We start from the raw sequence: 15384 nt of genomic DNA on the forward strand, positions 1-15384 counted from the left end.
TCTTTCATATTCATTTATATGGCTACTGTATATCAGAGGTCTCTAACTTTTGTCCTTATCTGAATCTGCCCTCTTCTGAAGATCAAACAAATATAAAAAGACAATGGCATGACTAAAGCATGGCGGTACTTTAAATGAAGCTTAAACACCCTGAAGTGCCTTATTGCGCTAATAAAATGGGTTAACTAACTAAATTGAAGAAGTTATTTTTATTAAATATCCTTCCGCCTAAAGCTGAGCTGAGAAAAAAATAATTCCATATACAGTAACTTTAAAAAAAATGAAACCAAAAATGCATTCATTAAAAAAAAAGCAATTCATAGATGTTGAATTGAACATTGCCATTGAAAGTGCAGTTTTTCTGAATTTGATTAGTTACACTTCTTGTAATTCTTGGTTTGTTCATTACATTTTAAAAGTAAAATATTACAGCCCATTTTCATCAAGACACAGCTCAAATGAGTCTGCCTTTAAATCACACAGACCTTTCCTCACAAAACCTGCAACAATATCAGGTGAGAGTGCAGGTTATTTTTTTGTTTGTTTCAATCGTCCTTCGTTATCCGGGGTAGTAACAGGAGATATCCATACCAGATGTGTGCTACCTCTTCACAGTGGCGAGAAAGACATTTGCATGGACTATCCGGTTACTTATCAAACTGACTTTGCAGTTTACGGCTGAACAACGCAGAGAACTACTGGGCCCATGAGAAGAGATGATACCATCGTACCTGGACACATTTATGTGGAGAGAAAGGTACGGCAGGAATTGTCGAGATGCATTTATAAATATTCTGCATCAGACCACACAGCTGCGCAGGGGGTGGGTCCGGTGACAGCAGGCAGGCAGACTGACCAGAGGAGAGAACGGACAGACCGGGAGCAACGGCAACAATACATCCATTTAACCACCAGTCTCATCTAAGAGTGACCCTTCTAAGATATTTTTTTAAACTATTATTTCAAAATGGGATAGGGAAACACTGTAGTTCAGGGAGAAGGAGCAGAGAGCGATCAGAATGGCGAGTTTTGAATTGATTTGAATACTTTTGCTTTTTTTACTACTTAATCATTGGTGTCCGATTCAATATCTCATGTACACTTCAGTTTCCCAAAAGGTCAACAATTACACAAATCTCGTCAGTCATGTTTATTGTGATAAATTCCAGTATGTCTGCCTTTTTTTCAGAATTCTAGTGGTGTATGGATATCTACCAGTGATTTGCCCCTTTTTAAAAAGAAGTGCTGACGCATGCTGTAACATCAACACCCCTATGTGACCTGTTTCGACCAATCAGGAAAGAGTATTTAAAATACACATTTTATAATAGTAAATAACGCACAGTCAAAACCCATGCATAATCCAGCCACAAAAGATGAAAATGAAACCTAGTATAAAAAAGAAAGGAGACCTTCTAACTTCACACACACTCACCTGTGGCTGTGCATCGTTAATAAATAATCATACAACCAGATTTGAACTAGCACTGCTCCTGCTGCTTACCAGAGTAGTTATATATGCAGACACACATTCTTTTAATGCATTTTATCAAAAGCCGTATTTCAAATTCAAGTACAAGGCAAGATTCAGTCCTATTTTTAACACTTAAAAAGTGGCAGCATTTAAATTTAAATGTTAAAAGCATATAAAATAATCAACTATTTTCTTGCAAAAAAAAAGAATGCAGAAATAATCCACTGCTAATCTTATGTATTTTGGTAAAGTATTTCTTCTTGCAAAATCAATGTCGATTATAAAATAAATCAAGAAATGATAAATAACTGGCAAAACTGCAAACAGAATGTATAATGAATGCAATAAATGCACAAACAGTCCTCAGCCTCCAGACTGCATTTCACCAACAGTTCATTATTTGAAGAGACCACAGAAGAGTTCTCTGAATCATGACAAGTGCCTGTGACAGCAATCCCAGTTCATTAACAGGAAGATTTTTGCCACTGTACTGCCCCGGGGGATTAAGAGGGAACGAAGCAGCTTGATTCCAGTGTAATATGCATGTATATGAAGGATGTGCTGTTCCAGTAGTATTTGTGTCTTGACGCCCGGTGGTGTTTTCTGTGTTTGCAATTATTCTGATCATTTATAACTATAAAACACTCAACAGTGCTGAATTTATGCTTGTCAGTCCGGGCTCACCAATCTTGGGAGATTGGAGTCCAGATAGCATGCCCGGTATTGGTGAGGGTGGTTGGAGGGCAAGGTTTAGGGAAAGAGAGCGTGGAGAGGAGAGTTGGAAAGTGAGTGAGTGACAGACAGACAGACAGACAGACATGCAGACAGCGTGTCAGTCAGACAGACAGACAGACAGCGTGTCAGACAGAGTGTAAGACAGAACCGGAGGTTGCCTGAGTGAGAGTGACAAGGAGATTTTATTATTTTATTTTACTTTGGGGTGGTCCAAGGCAGACAGTCGTCCGTATTTGTTTACTGTGTTAACAACTTGTTGAATCGTCCTACCTGTGTGGAGTCTGCTTTATTTCACACGCAATGCTACAATATTTTCTGAGCATTGTTTTAATTTGCTCATTTGCTCTTTTGACTTGCCCAGATGACTGTGTGTGACAGGGAATGTGAAATTTCAGTTTTATCCCTAACATTCTTAGGCATTGTTACATTACTTGGGGACCTTTAGCAGATTGAATAGAAAGAGGTAGGCCCCATCTTGTAAATACTTGCTCAGTTAATATCTTAGCCGTATTTAGAGCTGTGTTAATTTTCATAAGGAAGCACTTCTATCAATTTTGAAAAGAGATCTGTCACAGTCAAAATGTATACTTGTTACCTCAGCTTGTATTTGGTAAGGGTCAAACAAAATCAATTTGTAAAGCGTTCCACGGACCTGTTCATTTCTGCAGTCTTAACGGAGCGTTGTTCCTGTAGGAAGTGGACTTGTTTTGTGTGCATGCTTATACAGTTATCACAGTAATTGTGCATTTGCTTTCGCATTTCCGGCCACCAGCCTGCAGCTTTCAATCTTTACATTGTTTTATCGGTACTTAGGTACCACCCAGGCTGGCTCTGCTTTCAGTTATTTTTGTTATGTTCGGATTTGGAGTATGAGATCTGTTTGAATTTAGACAGTGGGTTCTCATTTTCAAATTCCCACTAATTCTCTTTTGCGGTTTCAATTGCCTGCTTAAAGTGTTCATCTTTAGACTGCTATGTCCAGTCTGGTTGTGCCCAATGTCATACATTCAGAAACCGCAGCACCAGGGACGGTTTCACTGGAGGGCCGATGGAATGTCCATGGGTCCCCTTCTCGAGTGCCCTGTTTCACAAGCAGTAGCGTTAGAGGAAGCAAATAGAGAGGATTTGTAGTGAGCTTTGACTTTGAGGACATAGTGTGGGGAGGGGAGGGTTAAAGCAAGGAGTGTAGTGTAGTGCAGTGGAGGAGGTCAGTATGTTTAAGCAGGGAGCCATCTGAATAGGTGAAGGAGTGAAAGAGCCAGAAGGGAAGAAATGCAGTGAGGGAATTACACACCCGTGATGAAGAGTCAGATAAGAGGTCAAGGTGGTGTTGGGGAGAACATTTCGAAAGCATGCGCTACAACAGCCAGCTCAGCTTACTGTGCCGATTTAACATTGCAAGAACGAGAGATGGAGGTACATTCAGAAAGAAGAGTGTGGATGTACAGGCCGAAAACCACAAAGGGGTTCTCTATCCTTGTAGATGCACAGCCCATCTGTAAAAACCTGTATGCACTCAGAAATGTCTATGTGAGTGCCAGGGAAAGAGAGCAAAAGGGGGTGGATTATGAACAAGAATGTTAGCAGAACATTCATGTGAAGGTCCATTATATAGCAGACTGTGGGCTGCTGGAGACAGGGAGGATGCAGTAAAACGAGAGAACAATGTAAAACGAGAGAATAATAAAACAATAAAACAATGAGTCAACTGTGTATTCAAGACATTTCCATCCTTAATCTTGTCTGAAAGGAGAAAAGAGGTCAGTTAATGGCTCGAGTGTAAGACGTGAGGTCAGACCTGTAAGATTGGTCAAATGTTTAATCACCCAGAAGGTAGTGAGCAGATGCTTCTCACAAGTATTTTAGCTCCATTGGTGAGTCAGTCTATTGACACAGAAAGTCCTTCTTTAGAAGGACATACAATGGTGCTGCAATTTGTGCAGAATTAAGAATACATTTCCTAGAATAATTGGCCCAAGAAGGATGGCAGTGTGGGTATACTCGAGAGTGTAGGTCAGTGTTAACTTTCTCCTGTATGTATGGTGCAGCCTCCCATGGGATGGAGTATTGCTTCTGTGGCAGAGAATCAGGACCTGTAAGGTGAACGGTAGAGGTGATCATTAGTAAGATCAATAACGCTTCCTCCTTTGGCTAACACATCTTAGCCTAAGATGTAACTCCCAGCAGGGAGTGCTGTAAGGGTGAAGCAATGTTCCAATTTTAATGGCCCAAGCTCTACAGGTAGTGGCTTAGATAGGGTTGATTTTACCACTGTGCCTGTGAACGTTTCTAATTGCAAAAAAGGACCGGAGGAGAGGGAGAAACGAGGCTGATTCAATGTGTAGACTTGATGTAATCATTTACATTTTTTTAACTATTGAAACTCAAAGTTCAGCGTCCACAATAAAGCCAAAATGGACTTCCGGCTGAATACTGAGCTGGTGTTTGCACATTAAACAGCTTTTTAAACTAATTTTGACACTGCTTAGCAAAAAGAGCGGGTTAAGCCAGAGAGGTATTTACAAGCTCACAGATCCGCCTTGAGGAATGTTCATAAACTTGAAGCTGTTCTTCTGTATAGTTAAGCTTGTTGCCAAGGTTAAAAACAAAATGAGGATTCTGCAGCACATCAATATTTCTGTAGGGTGGATTCTGCAATTTGCAGGGTGATATGCATGGGGGGCTAATCTATGAAGTGTCATACAGTGTATCAACAGTTTTGTGTCTAATGGTTATTTTGCCAGAAGATTAAAAAACTCCTGGTAAAAATAACTCTGTTGCTAGTTTTGTTACTAAGAAAATGCAACTATAAAAATACAATGTATCTTGTTTTCTTAAATGTGATCTTGAATAGTTATACATCAATAGACAAATAGTTTTGTTCTTCGTGGAAATTACTGTGCAGACGCTCCCTCTAGTGGGTAGTGGCTTCAGACTTTCAAAAATATGTGGCAATCTTTTTTATTCTATTTATTTTACTGTTTTAGAAAAATAACCACCTGATAATGCCATTTGTGTCTCAAAATCTATTTTAGCACTAAGTAACTTAACAGAAAGACTACCCTAACCAATTATATAGTTGCATTTCACATTTATAAAAAATAGACATTTTTGTATCTTGTTACCAAGCTTATTGTTTTGATGTAAATCAATCAAATACAAATAAGTTCAAATATTGCATAATACAGATTACATGCTTTCTAACAAAGGATAGCCAATTTAACTATTTCCATATCTCAGACTGTGGCAGGAACGGCTGAGTGGTCTGACGTCACGGCAGAAGAAGGGACAACAAAAACAAAAAGGTATTGTGCAGTGGCGCGGGCGCCGTTTTATTTAATGAATCCAAAAATAAAATAAATATTTAAACAAAAGAACACTTGCTCACAGAGCAAAATAAAAGTGTAAACAAAAACAAATCTCGAACACAAAATCCAAAATAAATAAACCATACAGGTCAGGCTGGGCAGTCGCTGTCACTGTTCCTGTAGGCTATGCTTTAGTTTCGTTTTTAAATAAACCTTCTCTCGCTCTCCGTCTCTATCACCCACCTAAAACACCCACCCTGAACTGGAGAACTGCAGGCTTTTTATATTCAGGTGACCATCTCCCGATTAGCAACTAAATTAATCACTTAATTCGGGAGATGGCCACCTTCTGCACGAGTATTTTTCATTACACCTGGCAGAGGACGAGCACCGATCTCGCCTCTGCCAGGACATGTTTTAAAACTAAACAAAACAATAACAAACATACGGCGCTCGCCGTCATGCATACAACAATCAAAATAAACAAACACAAAATAACACAGGAGCGAAGGGGGAACCCTCGTTCTAAAAATAAACAAATCAATGTACAGGGCTGCTCGCCCTGTTACATATCCCCCCCCTTGTGCAAAGCACACATGGCCCAACGGCCACCTTCCCCCTCAGTCTCATAGTCCTGGAAGAGGGGGAAGAGAGTTGCTTCTGGGGGGTGGCCATGGTGGAATCTCCGGCACCCCCCAATTCTTCGTGGCCGGCAGCTCCCTCTTCTGGGGCTCCCTCCACACTCTCTCCTGCCGCGAAATTGCGGCTGGGGGAGCTGGTCTCCTGACCTTCCCCCTCCTCTTCATGGCCAGCAGTTCCCCTCCGTGGGGCTCTGACCACACAAACTCCTGCCGCGAAAGTGCGGCTGGGGGAGCTGGTCTCCTGACCTCCCCCCCTTTCTTGATGGCCGGCAGCTCCCCTCCGTGGGGCTCCGACCACATGACCTCTGGCCGCGAAAGTGCGGCTGGGGGAGCTGGTCTCCTGACCTCCCCCCCTTTCTTGATGGCCGGCAGCTCCCCTCCATGGGGATCCGACCACAGTGTAGGGACCCCAGGTGAAGCAGGATCCCTGGCGACCCCAGGCGACGGCAGCGGACCCTCGGGAGGCGACGGCAGCGGCAGCGGACCCTCGGGAGGCGACGGCAGCGGCAGCGGACCCTCGGGAGGCGACGGCAGCGGCAGCGGACCCTCGGGAGGCGACGGCAGCGGACCCTCGGGAGGCAACGCAGGACCGGCAGCAACCCTAGGAGATGCAAGGGAGACACAGGCGACCCTAGGCGATGCCGACGGCGGGAGGGGAGCCCCTGGCCATGAAGGCGGCAGCAGGAGCTCCACTTCTCCCAATGGTGGTGGTGGAGGTAGAGGTAGCTCCTGCTCCTCTCCTCCTGACAGTAAAGGCGGCAGGGGCTCCTCCTCTTCTGGCGGCCAAGGCGGCAGGGGCTTCTCCCCTTCTGGCAGCCAGGGCGGCAGGGGCTCCTCCCCTTCTGGCGGCCAAGGCGGCAGGGCTTCCTCCCCTTCAGGCGGCCAAGGCGGCAGGGCTTCCTCCCCTTCAGGCGGCCAAGGCGGCAGGGCTTCCTCCCCTTCAGGCGGCCAAGGCGGCAGGGCTTCCTCCCCTTCAGGCTCCGAAGGCGGCAGGGCTTCCTCCCCTTCAGGCTCCGAAGGCGGCAGGGCTTCCTCCCCTTCAGGCTGCGAAGGCGGCAGGGCTTCCTCCCCTTCAGGCTGCGAAGGCGGCAGGGCTTCCTCCCCTTCAGGCTGCGAAGGCGGCAGGGCTTCCTCCCCTTCAGGCTCCGAAGGCGGCAGGGCTTCCTCCCCTTCTGGCTGCGAAGGCGGCAGCGGCTCCTCCCCTTCTGGCAGCGAAGGCGGCTCCTCCCCTTCTGGCAGCGAAGGCGGCTCCTCCCCTTCTGGCAGCGAAGGCGGCTCCTCCCCTTCTGGCAGCGAAGGCGGCTCCTCCCCTTCTGGCAGCGAAGGCGGCTCCTCCCCTTCTGGCAGCGAAGGCGGCTCCTCCCCTTCTGGCAGCGAAGGCGGCTCCTCCCCTTCTGGCAGCGAAGGCGGCTCCTCCCCTTCTGGCAGCGAAGGCGGCTCCTCCCCTTCTGGCAGCGACAGGGAAACCAGCAGGCATGTTCCCTCTGCTGGTTGTGGTGGAAGCGGAACCAGCAGGCATGCTCCCTCTGCTGGTGGTGGTGGTGGGAGCAACATGTCGTCCTCCCACGGAGACGGAGGTGGCACCAGCAGGTATGCTCCCTCTGCTGGTGGTGGGAGCGACACGTCGTCCTCCCACGACGGTGGAGGTGGAACCAGCAGGAATGCTCCCTCTGCTGGCGGTGGGAGCGACACGTCGTCCTCCCACGACGGTGGAGGTGGAACCAGCAGGAATGCTCCCTCTGCTGGCGGAGGTGGGAGCGACACACAGTCCTCCCATGGAGACGGAGGTGGAACCAGCAGGCATGCTCCCTCTGCTGGCGGAGGTGGGAGCGACTCACATTCCTCCCAGGGCGGTGGAGATGGCACCAGCAGGTATGCTCCCTCTGCTGGCGGAGGTGGGAGCGACTCACAGTCCTCCCACGGCGGTGGAGGGGGAACCAGCAGGTATTCTCCCTCTGCTGGCGGAGGTGGGAGCGACTCACAGTCCTCCCAGGGCGGTGGAGGTGGAACCAGCAGGAATGCTCCCTCTGCTGGCGGAGGTGGGAGTGACTCACAGTCCTCCCACGGAGACGGAGGTGGCACCAGCAGGTATTCTCCCTCTGCTGGTGGTGGTGGGAGCGACTCACAGTCCTCCCATGGAGATGGAGGCGGCACCAGCAGGTATTCCCCCTCTGCTGGCAGGTACCTGGGCTGTGGACCTTCGGCCTTCCCCTTCTTGGGCCGTGGACGCACCGACTCCCCCCTCTTGGGCCGTGGATGCACCGACTCCCCCCCTCTTGGGCCGTGGACGCACCGACTCCCCCCTCTTGGGCCGTGGACGCACCGACTCCCCCCTCTTGGGCGCAGGATGTTCGGGCTCCTCCCTTTTAGGCGCAGGACGTTCGGGCTCCTCCCTTTTAGGCGCAGGACATTCGGGCTCCTCCCACTCAGGCGCAGGACATTCGGGCTCCTCCCACTCAGGCGCAGGACATTCGGGCTCCTCCCATTCCAGGTCCGTGTTCCCTCTCTGCCTCCTTCTCCTCACCTTCCGCTCTCTCCCCTCTCGCTCCTGGTAGACCCAGTCGACCATCTGGGTCATCCTCTCCAAGGCCTCTATGAGCCCTGGATATCCTCTGGTGATGGCTTTTTCCTGAACTTCTGGCTCCAGCCTAACGAAGTCCAAGAGGATATCCAGGTTGCTGTCCCCCAGCAGATGTCTCCCCTCTGTTTTTAACCACAGCGGGGCGCTGGTGTCCCTCAGCCAGCTCTCATACCTCTCCATCCTTCTCTGGAGAGGTGGCCTCTGTGGAGCACTTTCCCTCCGGTAGTGCCTCACCTCCGTGAAGTGCAGGCACCACGAAGCTTCCTCCCACTTCTTTCCTCCCATCTTCCTTCCTCCTCTTCACTCCACACACAAAAACGAAAAAAAAAAAAAAAAAACGAAAAAACCTGCAGTACCCTCTTCTGCCTGCGTCCTGGAGGCGCTGCGATCCCACGCAGGACACCACGTGTGGCAGGAACGGCTGAGTGGTCTGACGTCACGGCAGAAGAAGGGACAACAAAAACAAAAAGGTATTGTGCAGTGGCGCGGGCGCCGTTTTATTTAATGAATCCAAAAATAAAATAAATATTTAAACAAAAGAACACTTGCTCACAGAGCAAAATAAAAGTGTAAACAAAAACAAATCTCGAACACAAAATCCAAAATAAATAAACCATACAGGTCAGGCTGGGCAGTCGCTGTCACTGTTCCTGTAGGCTATGCTTTAGTTTCGTTTTTAAATAAACCTTCTCTCGCTCTCCGTCTCTATCACCCACCTAAAACACCCACCCTGAACTGGAGAACTGCAGGCTTTTTATATTCAGGTGACCATCTCCCGATTAGCAACTAAATTAATCACTTAATTCGGGAGATGGCCACCTTCTGCACGAGTATTTTTCATTACACCTGGCAGAGGACGAGCACCGATCTCGCCTCTGCCAGGACATGTTTTAAAACTAAACAAAACAATAACAAACATACGGCGCTCGCCGTCATGCATACAACAATCAAAATAAACAAACACAAAATAACACAGGAGCGGAGGGGGAACCCTCGTTCTAAAAATAAACAAATCAATGTACAGGGCTGCTCGCCCTGTTACACAGACATACATACATAACCTAATAGACGACATTGTAAGGTGGAATATACAGATAATATGCTTGTCATACACTTAGAAATACTGTAATCTATGCTATAGAGCTGCATGACTGTCATTTATATTTGACTGCTTAAAAACATACCAATAACATACTTTTATCTGAAATGGTTCAGTGCTGAAATGCAAGTCCTCCAATAATAATGCTTATAGTACAGAAGTCAAATTCTTGGACAGCATTTGGTGACGAAGTAAAACATTGGAAATAAGAGTGGGAATAGCTCAAAGACACAGGTGAGGACAGCAGATGTGAAAATGTGGTTAGCACTCGTGGCCTTTTGCCCTGTAATTCAAGGATAGTCCGAGCTGACTCTTGTCCATCTAGGTGTGAAACATGTTGTCTTTCCCCCATTTGAAAAAGCTAAACTTTTCTCTTCTCATCTTCTTGTGATAGCTTTCTTTGCTTGGTCAGATGTCTGAACACAATGCCTGTTAAATCCTGGCATGACCACAATTAAAACGTGTACTTATTAGAAATGTTCTCTCTGAACCACCTGATAAAATGTTCATATGGTGGACACAATGCAAAATCTTAATATAGAAATGCCTACTGCTATCCTTAATAGCTTGATATATTTAAATATTACCAACAGGTGGCAGTACAGTCCTAAAACTCAGTACCGGGAAACCAAAAACACAGTAATTGACTCCCTCTGGTTTAACTTGAGGAGAGGCGTTTACCAGGAAGTATTTAGGGGAGGTACATTATTTTAAAGAACATGTTTATCAACAACTGAAAAACCCTGTACATAAAAAACATAACCATGATTCTACTACAAAAACACATGAAAGGATCAGGCATGTTGTGGGTCAATTGTGGACCAAAAAATGTGATAACTGCAGATTTCATGCATACCCCTAGATTCTATATTCTTCAACAAAATGGAATGCAATGTAAGCAAATTGTTCCTGGTTGTGGGGTCCCACAGAAAGATGTAGATCATATTTTTACAGCCTTTATTTCCTCTCATTATTTTTTATATCTCAACAGTGAGTTAGCTTTTTCTATGGTTATAGTATGCATTTACCAGTTTGCCATGGTTTGCCATGTTTTCAATATGCTTTACCATACCTCTTTTTGTTTTACAATGCTTACCTACATGCCTTACCATCACTATGTCTTATTACTCTTTTACTATGGTAAACTTTTATATCCCTTACAATCATAGAGATGAATGGCATAAGCAAACTGAGAAACAAAACTACTGAATTTATTTAGTAACTGTCTAGTTTGAAACCAAATGGTTTAATACTTTAGATGGAAAAATAATTATTACATGGGTTTACAAAAAACCCACATTCTTCAGCTGTTTCCATGTTCTGTTTCTGTTTTTCTCTTCTCTTTGTTCTAAAATCGTTTTATTCTGTATGTAAACCAATCATATACTGTAAAACAAGAACATTTCACTAGCAAGAAATGTTTGCTAATTTCGCGTTTATTAAAAATCTGCAAAATTAATATGCCGTGAAATATATTATTCATACATTTATTGCAGCAAAAATGGACCTTGAAGGCCAATAGTGAAATTGAGTTGCTGCAAACATATCCTGTTTTACAGTACTTTACTTTCTCCTGAAGAAGCTCACATCGCAAATGGAAGGCTCTTTTTCTTTTCTCCTACTGTAACCCAGTTTTATGTTGAAATAAAATGCAAATAATGTAGAGAAGTCTTTCGATTGATTTTTCTTTTAACAATGTCAACAGGTGAAAATGAAACAAGCTTCTGTTCAGAAATGCATATACAGTCCCAGTAATTTACCTCCATCCTAACTTGGTTTGAGTCACTGATGTGCTTAATTATTTCATTTTACAAGACCTGACCAAGACAGAAAATAAACATCAACACACATATCACATGCATATTATCCTTTTATAAGTCACATCCCCATTGGAACCTATTAGCTGCAACTACACTTTGAATTTCTCTGAGAGTGTAAACCACAACAGAACAGATGTATGCATATGATATATTTATACTTATTTATTGTGTACTGTTTAACATTGCAAAGAGAGTGTGAGAAATACACTCTCAACTTGATTAGAGGCAGCCACCAAACACTAAGAAACATGCATTTAAACATATTGCATCATCAAGGCAGTTATCTCCAAGTTTACTAAAAACAATCAAACATGATGTAAAACAGCATTCTATTACATCATGTATGTGCTTGAAGTCATGCTGGGATACCAAGCACTTTCTGTACATGTTCCAGGACCAGGGAACAACGTAACTAAAAGCTTGTTTACCAGTTTCTGTGTGTACCTTGGGGACTGCAAATTGTTAACAAATCATTCAGATAACATTGTGGAATGGCTTTGTAGACAAATATGTAGCAGTGCTTCATTCTACATTACCAGCCAGACAGTTTATACAGATCCCAGTGATGGGTAGAATATTTTGAATTACTAACATACCTTTAAGCACCATGGTAAATAGATCTATATTTTTTCAAAATTGAGGCTGAAGTTAAATGATGTCCCCTTTATCAATTGATGGCATAAAAGTTCAAGAAATGAACATTTTTCTGTTTGTAAAGAGAAGAAAAATGTTATTCTAAAACAGAAACACAGTTTAACTTTAGAGTGTAAATGTGTGTTTTAAAACTCAGGCGATCAAGGCAAAAACCCAGTACTTGTAGTTGCTGACTAATTCTATGAGACCCACACATTTTGTTTTAGATTAGTACATTTAGTAAATACCATTATTTTGTTGAATGTATTTTTTGCTGGCCAAGTCCAAAGTAGAGTTACTGGTATAAACAATCACTGTATAATGCTTCGTGGTATGCTCAATAATACTGTCATTTAGCACTGGGCGTCTCCTAAGCCAGTTAGTGGGTTTGTAGTAACTACTTGGTACCTACGTTAGAATTCAAATCCAGACCTCAATTTTAAAAGGCTAGTCCATTAATCCGCTGCGCCACCGAGCTTCAGTTGATCCAGTTACTGTGTTGGATCAATAAAACAGAAATCTGCTGTTCAAGCCCTTTGCTGTGTATCTGATAGACGCTGCAACAGTAAATTATAATAGTGCAAAATGCATAATGACTCATTAATAATGCATTCTGCAATAGCGGCAAAGAGCTGGAGATATATTTGTAAGATCTTTCAGATTAGCAGGAATCGCAAATCAGGTGTTGGCTGTTGTAAATGGTTGCTGGCATTAAAGATTTCGATGCAGGTTTGTGTCTTCTGAGGCTACCTCTAATGGCTTCTGTGGGAGGGTGGTGGGCAACTCACTGACACCAGGAGACAGTACTTTATTTGAAACGCCCACACACACTCTTCCCCATCTCTCCGTGTCATCGCCATGACTGACAGGCGGATCATAGGAGACTGCTGCCCTCTACCTGCAGCAATATGCATGTGCCAGATAGTCAGTACAGGTCTCCCCTGCTACAGCTTCTCATGTACTCGTTGTGTCAGGCTTATGAGTCGGCTCTGTCATAAAAAGATACTGTGGAAGATATAAACAATGTAAATAAACATTTATTTTGTTACCTTTATCAAACCTCTAAATCAAAAGAGTCACATTTTGAATTCAAAGAGCCATCCGTTGGTCAGCCATGATGTGCACAGTTAAGAGTTGATAATTATTACAATACTTGTGAAAGGATTTTGAAGAGGCTATGTAACGTTTTTGATTCTTGCTGTTTATTTATTGGAGTGCCCAATTATTTTACCCACGATTTTCTCCCCAATTATGTTCCCTCATCTCAGCAATTCCTGGAGTACAGAGGGTCAGTGGGTGTCCTCCAATACCCCGACCAAGCCAACTGCCTCTTTACCAGCCTCTTCAGGATTGATGCTGTTTATATCAAATGAATCAGGGTGAGACACCACACAATTAAAAGTGTAGTTATTATTAATACTTTCTAATGATGTGACTTATGTTGGTAAAAATCAAGTATTATAGAAAAATGTGGCTTTTTATTTAAAAAAAAAAAAACATAATAAAGCTTTTTAGTCAAGTAGACAGATGAGACCTAATGACTGAAAGCTGAAGAGCTGGGACAGTGACTGGTAAAAAGGAAATTCTGTCCTTCTTGCTCGTTCAATAGGTCCCAATTGTTTGTGGCTGTGAAGATACCATTGTGTCAGATGAACCATCAATTTCAGGTAACCCATCCCAGTCCTTTTGTATACTGGTAAGAAAAAAATATTTGTATTTTAAAAGTGAATTGTTCTCTTAAACTTTAATTTTAAATTCATAATACACATTTGTCCCCAAGGATGTGGAGGGAATAAAAATGTTAGGTAACATCAAACTCATAAACCTGATGGAACTAGAAGCTAAAATGTCTAGGGACAAAACCTTGAATGCATTTAGGTCATAGTTTTCAGTATGTATTAACATACTAATTATAATACTACAACATGGAGATCTACTATTATTTAATGTGTGAACAACTTAATGTGCCATTTCCACCAAGTGTGACTGATGTGGTATAAATTTGCAGAAGCCAATTACATGTTAATGGTCTTTAACAGAAAATAATTGTGTAGTTGTGTGACAGAAATACAATGAGTTCTGGTGATAAATCTTCCTCCCGACCTGTGAGGGCGCTAAAACGGGAGGAGAAGTATCTGGAAGGGCTGGCCTGACAGTTCGTTTCCGGGACCGGGAAGTGGGTCAGCCTGGAAGGAAGCGAGACTCTTTTGTAAGACTGTATTGATTTGACAGGTAAACGAGGGGCAGCTGCAAGTAATAAGGCAGCTGCAACCGTTTACCTAGATACCATGCGGGATTACATATAGGGGCCAGGGTAACGCTGTTCTTTTCCTTCGTTTGGGTTAAGCCAAGGACCGAGAAGGACGGTATAGAGTGAAGTACTGTATTACTCTGTAAAGAGTTGAGTGTGTTTTTGTTTGTTTATTACTGTAAAATAACTGTCTGTGTTTTTGAAACCACCAGACAGCTAAAGCACATCCGGAGCTGTCGCCTTGGGCCAGCACAAGCCGGATCACCACCTCACGAACTCGGAACTGTCACCGAATAAAAAGTGTATTCACTCACCACCAGCACGACTGCACGCACCCGAGACGGGTGAACGTGTTTTTGTTTACTTTGTTCAGGACTGTTAACCTGTGTTTTCATCCCCGCGCTCTACACATCGTTGTGTATTGCCGGGTCTTATTATTTACGGTCGCTAGACCAGGATTTAAAATAAATAAAAGCATTTGTCACTGGATTACCGTTGTCTGCCTGTCACTCCTGCACCGCATCACCGCTACACCTGTTCCGCTTACTAACCACTTTGCCACAAGTTGCTTGAAAGAGTAGTTACTTAAGAAACATAATTGAAAGTAAAAATACTTTACATAACCATTTCTAATGTGCATACATTTACACAGGAAACTATCACGTAACCTTACAATTTATAAATTGTGTAAGATTAATAACAAATGCACTTACTCAATGGTAAGCAGTATTGTGTTCCTTTGGAAATAATCCAATAGAGAGTATTCCACACCAGAAATATACTTTAACAGCTTAAGTGTGCCTTTGTTAGCACATATTATAGAGTGCACAGGGTTATCTCGA

This window comes from Acipenser ruthenus, chromosome 21 (assembly GCF_902713425.1).
Source record: "Acipenser ruthenus chromosome 21, fAciRut3.2 maternal haplotype, whole genome shotgun sequence".
In the NCBI taxonomy this organism is placed as follows: Eukaryota; Metazoa; Chordata; class Actinopteri; order Acipenseriformes; family Acipenseridae; genus Acipenser; species Acipenser ruthenus.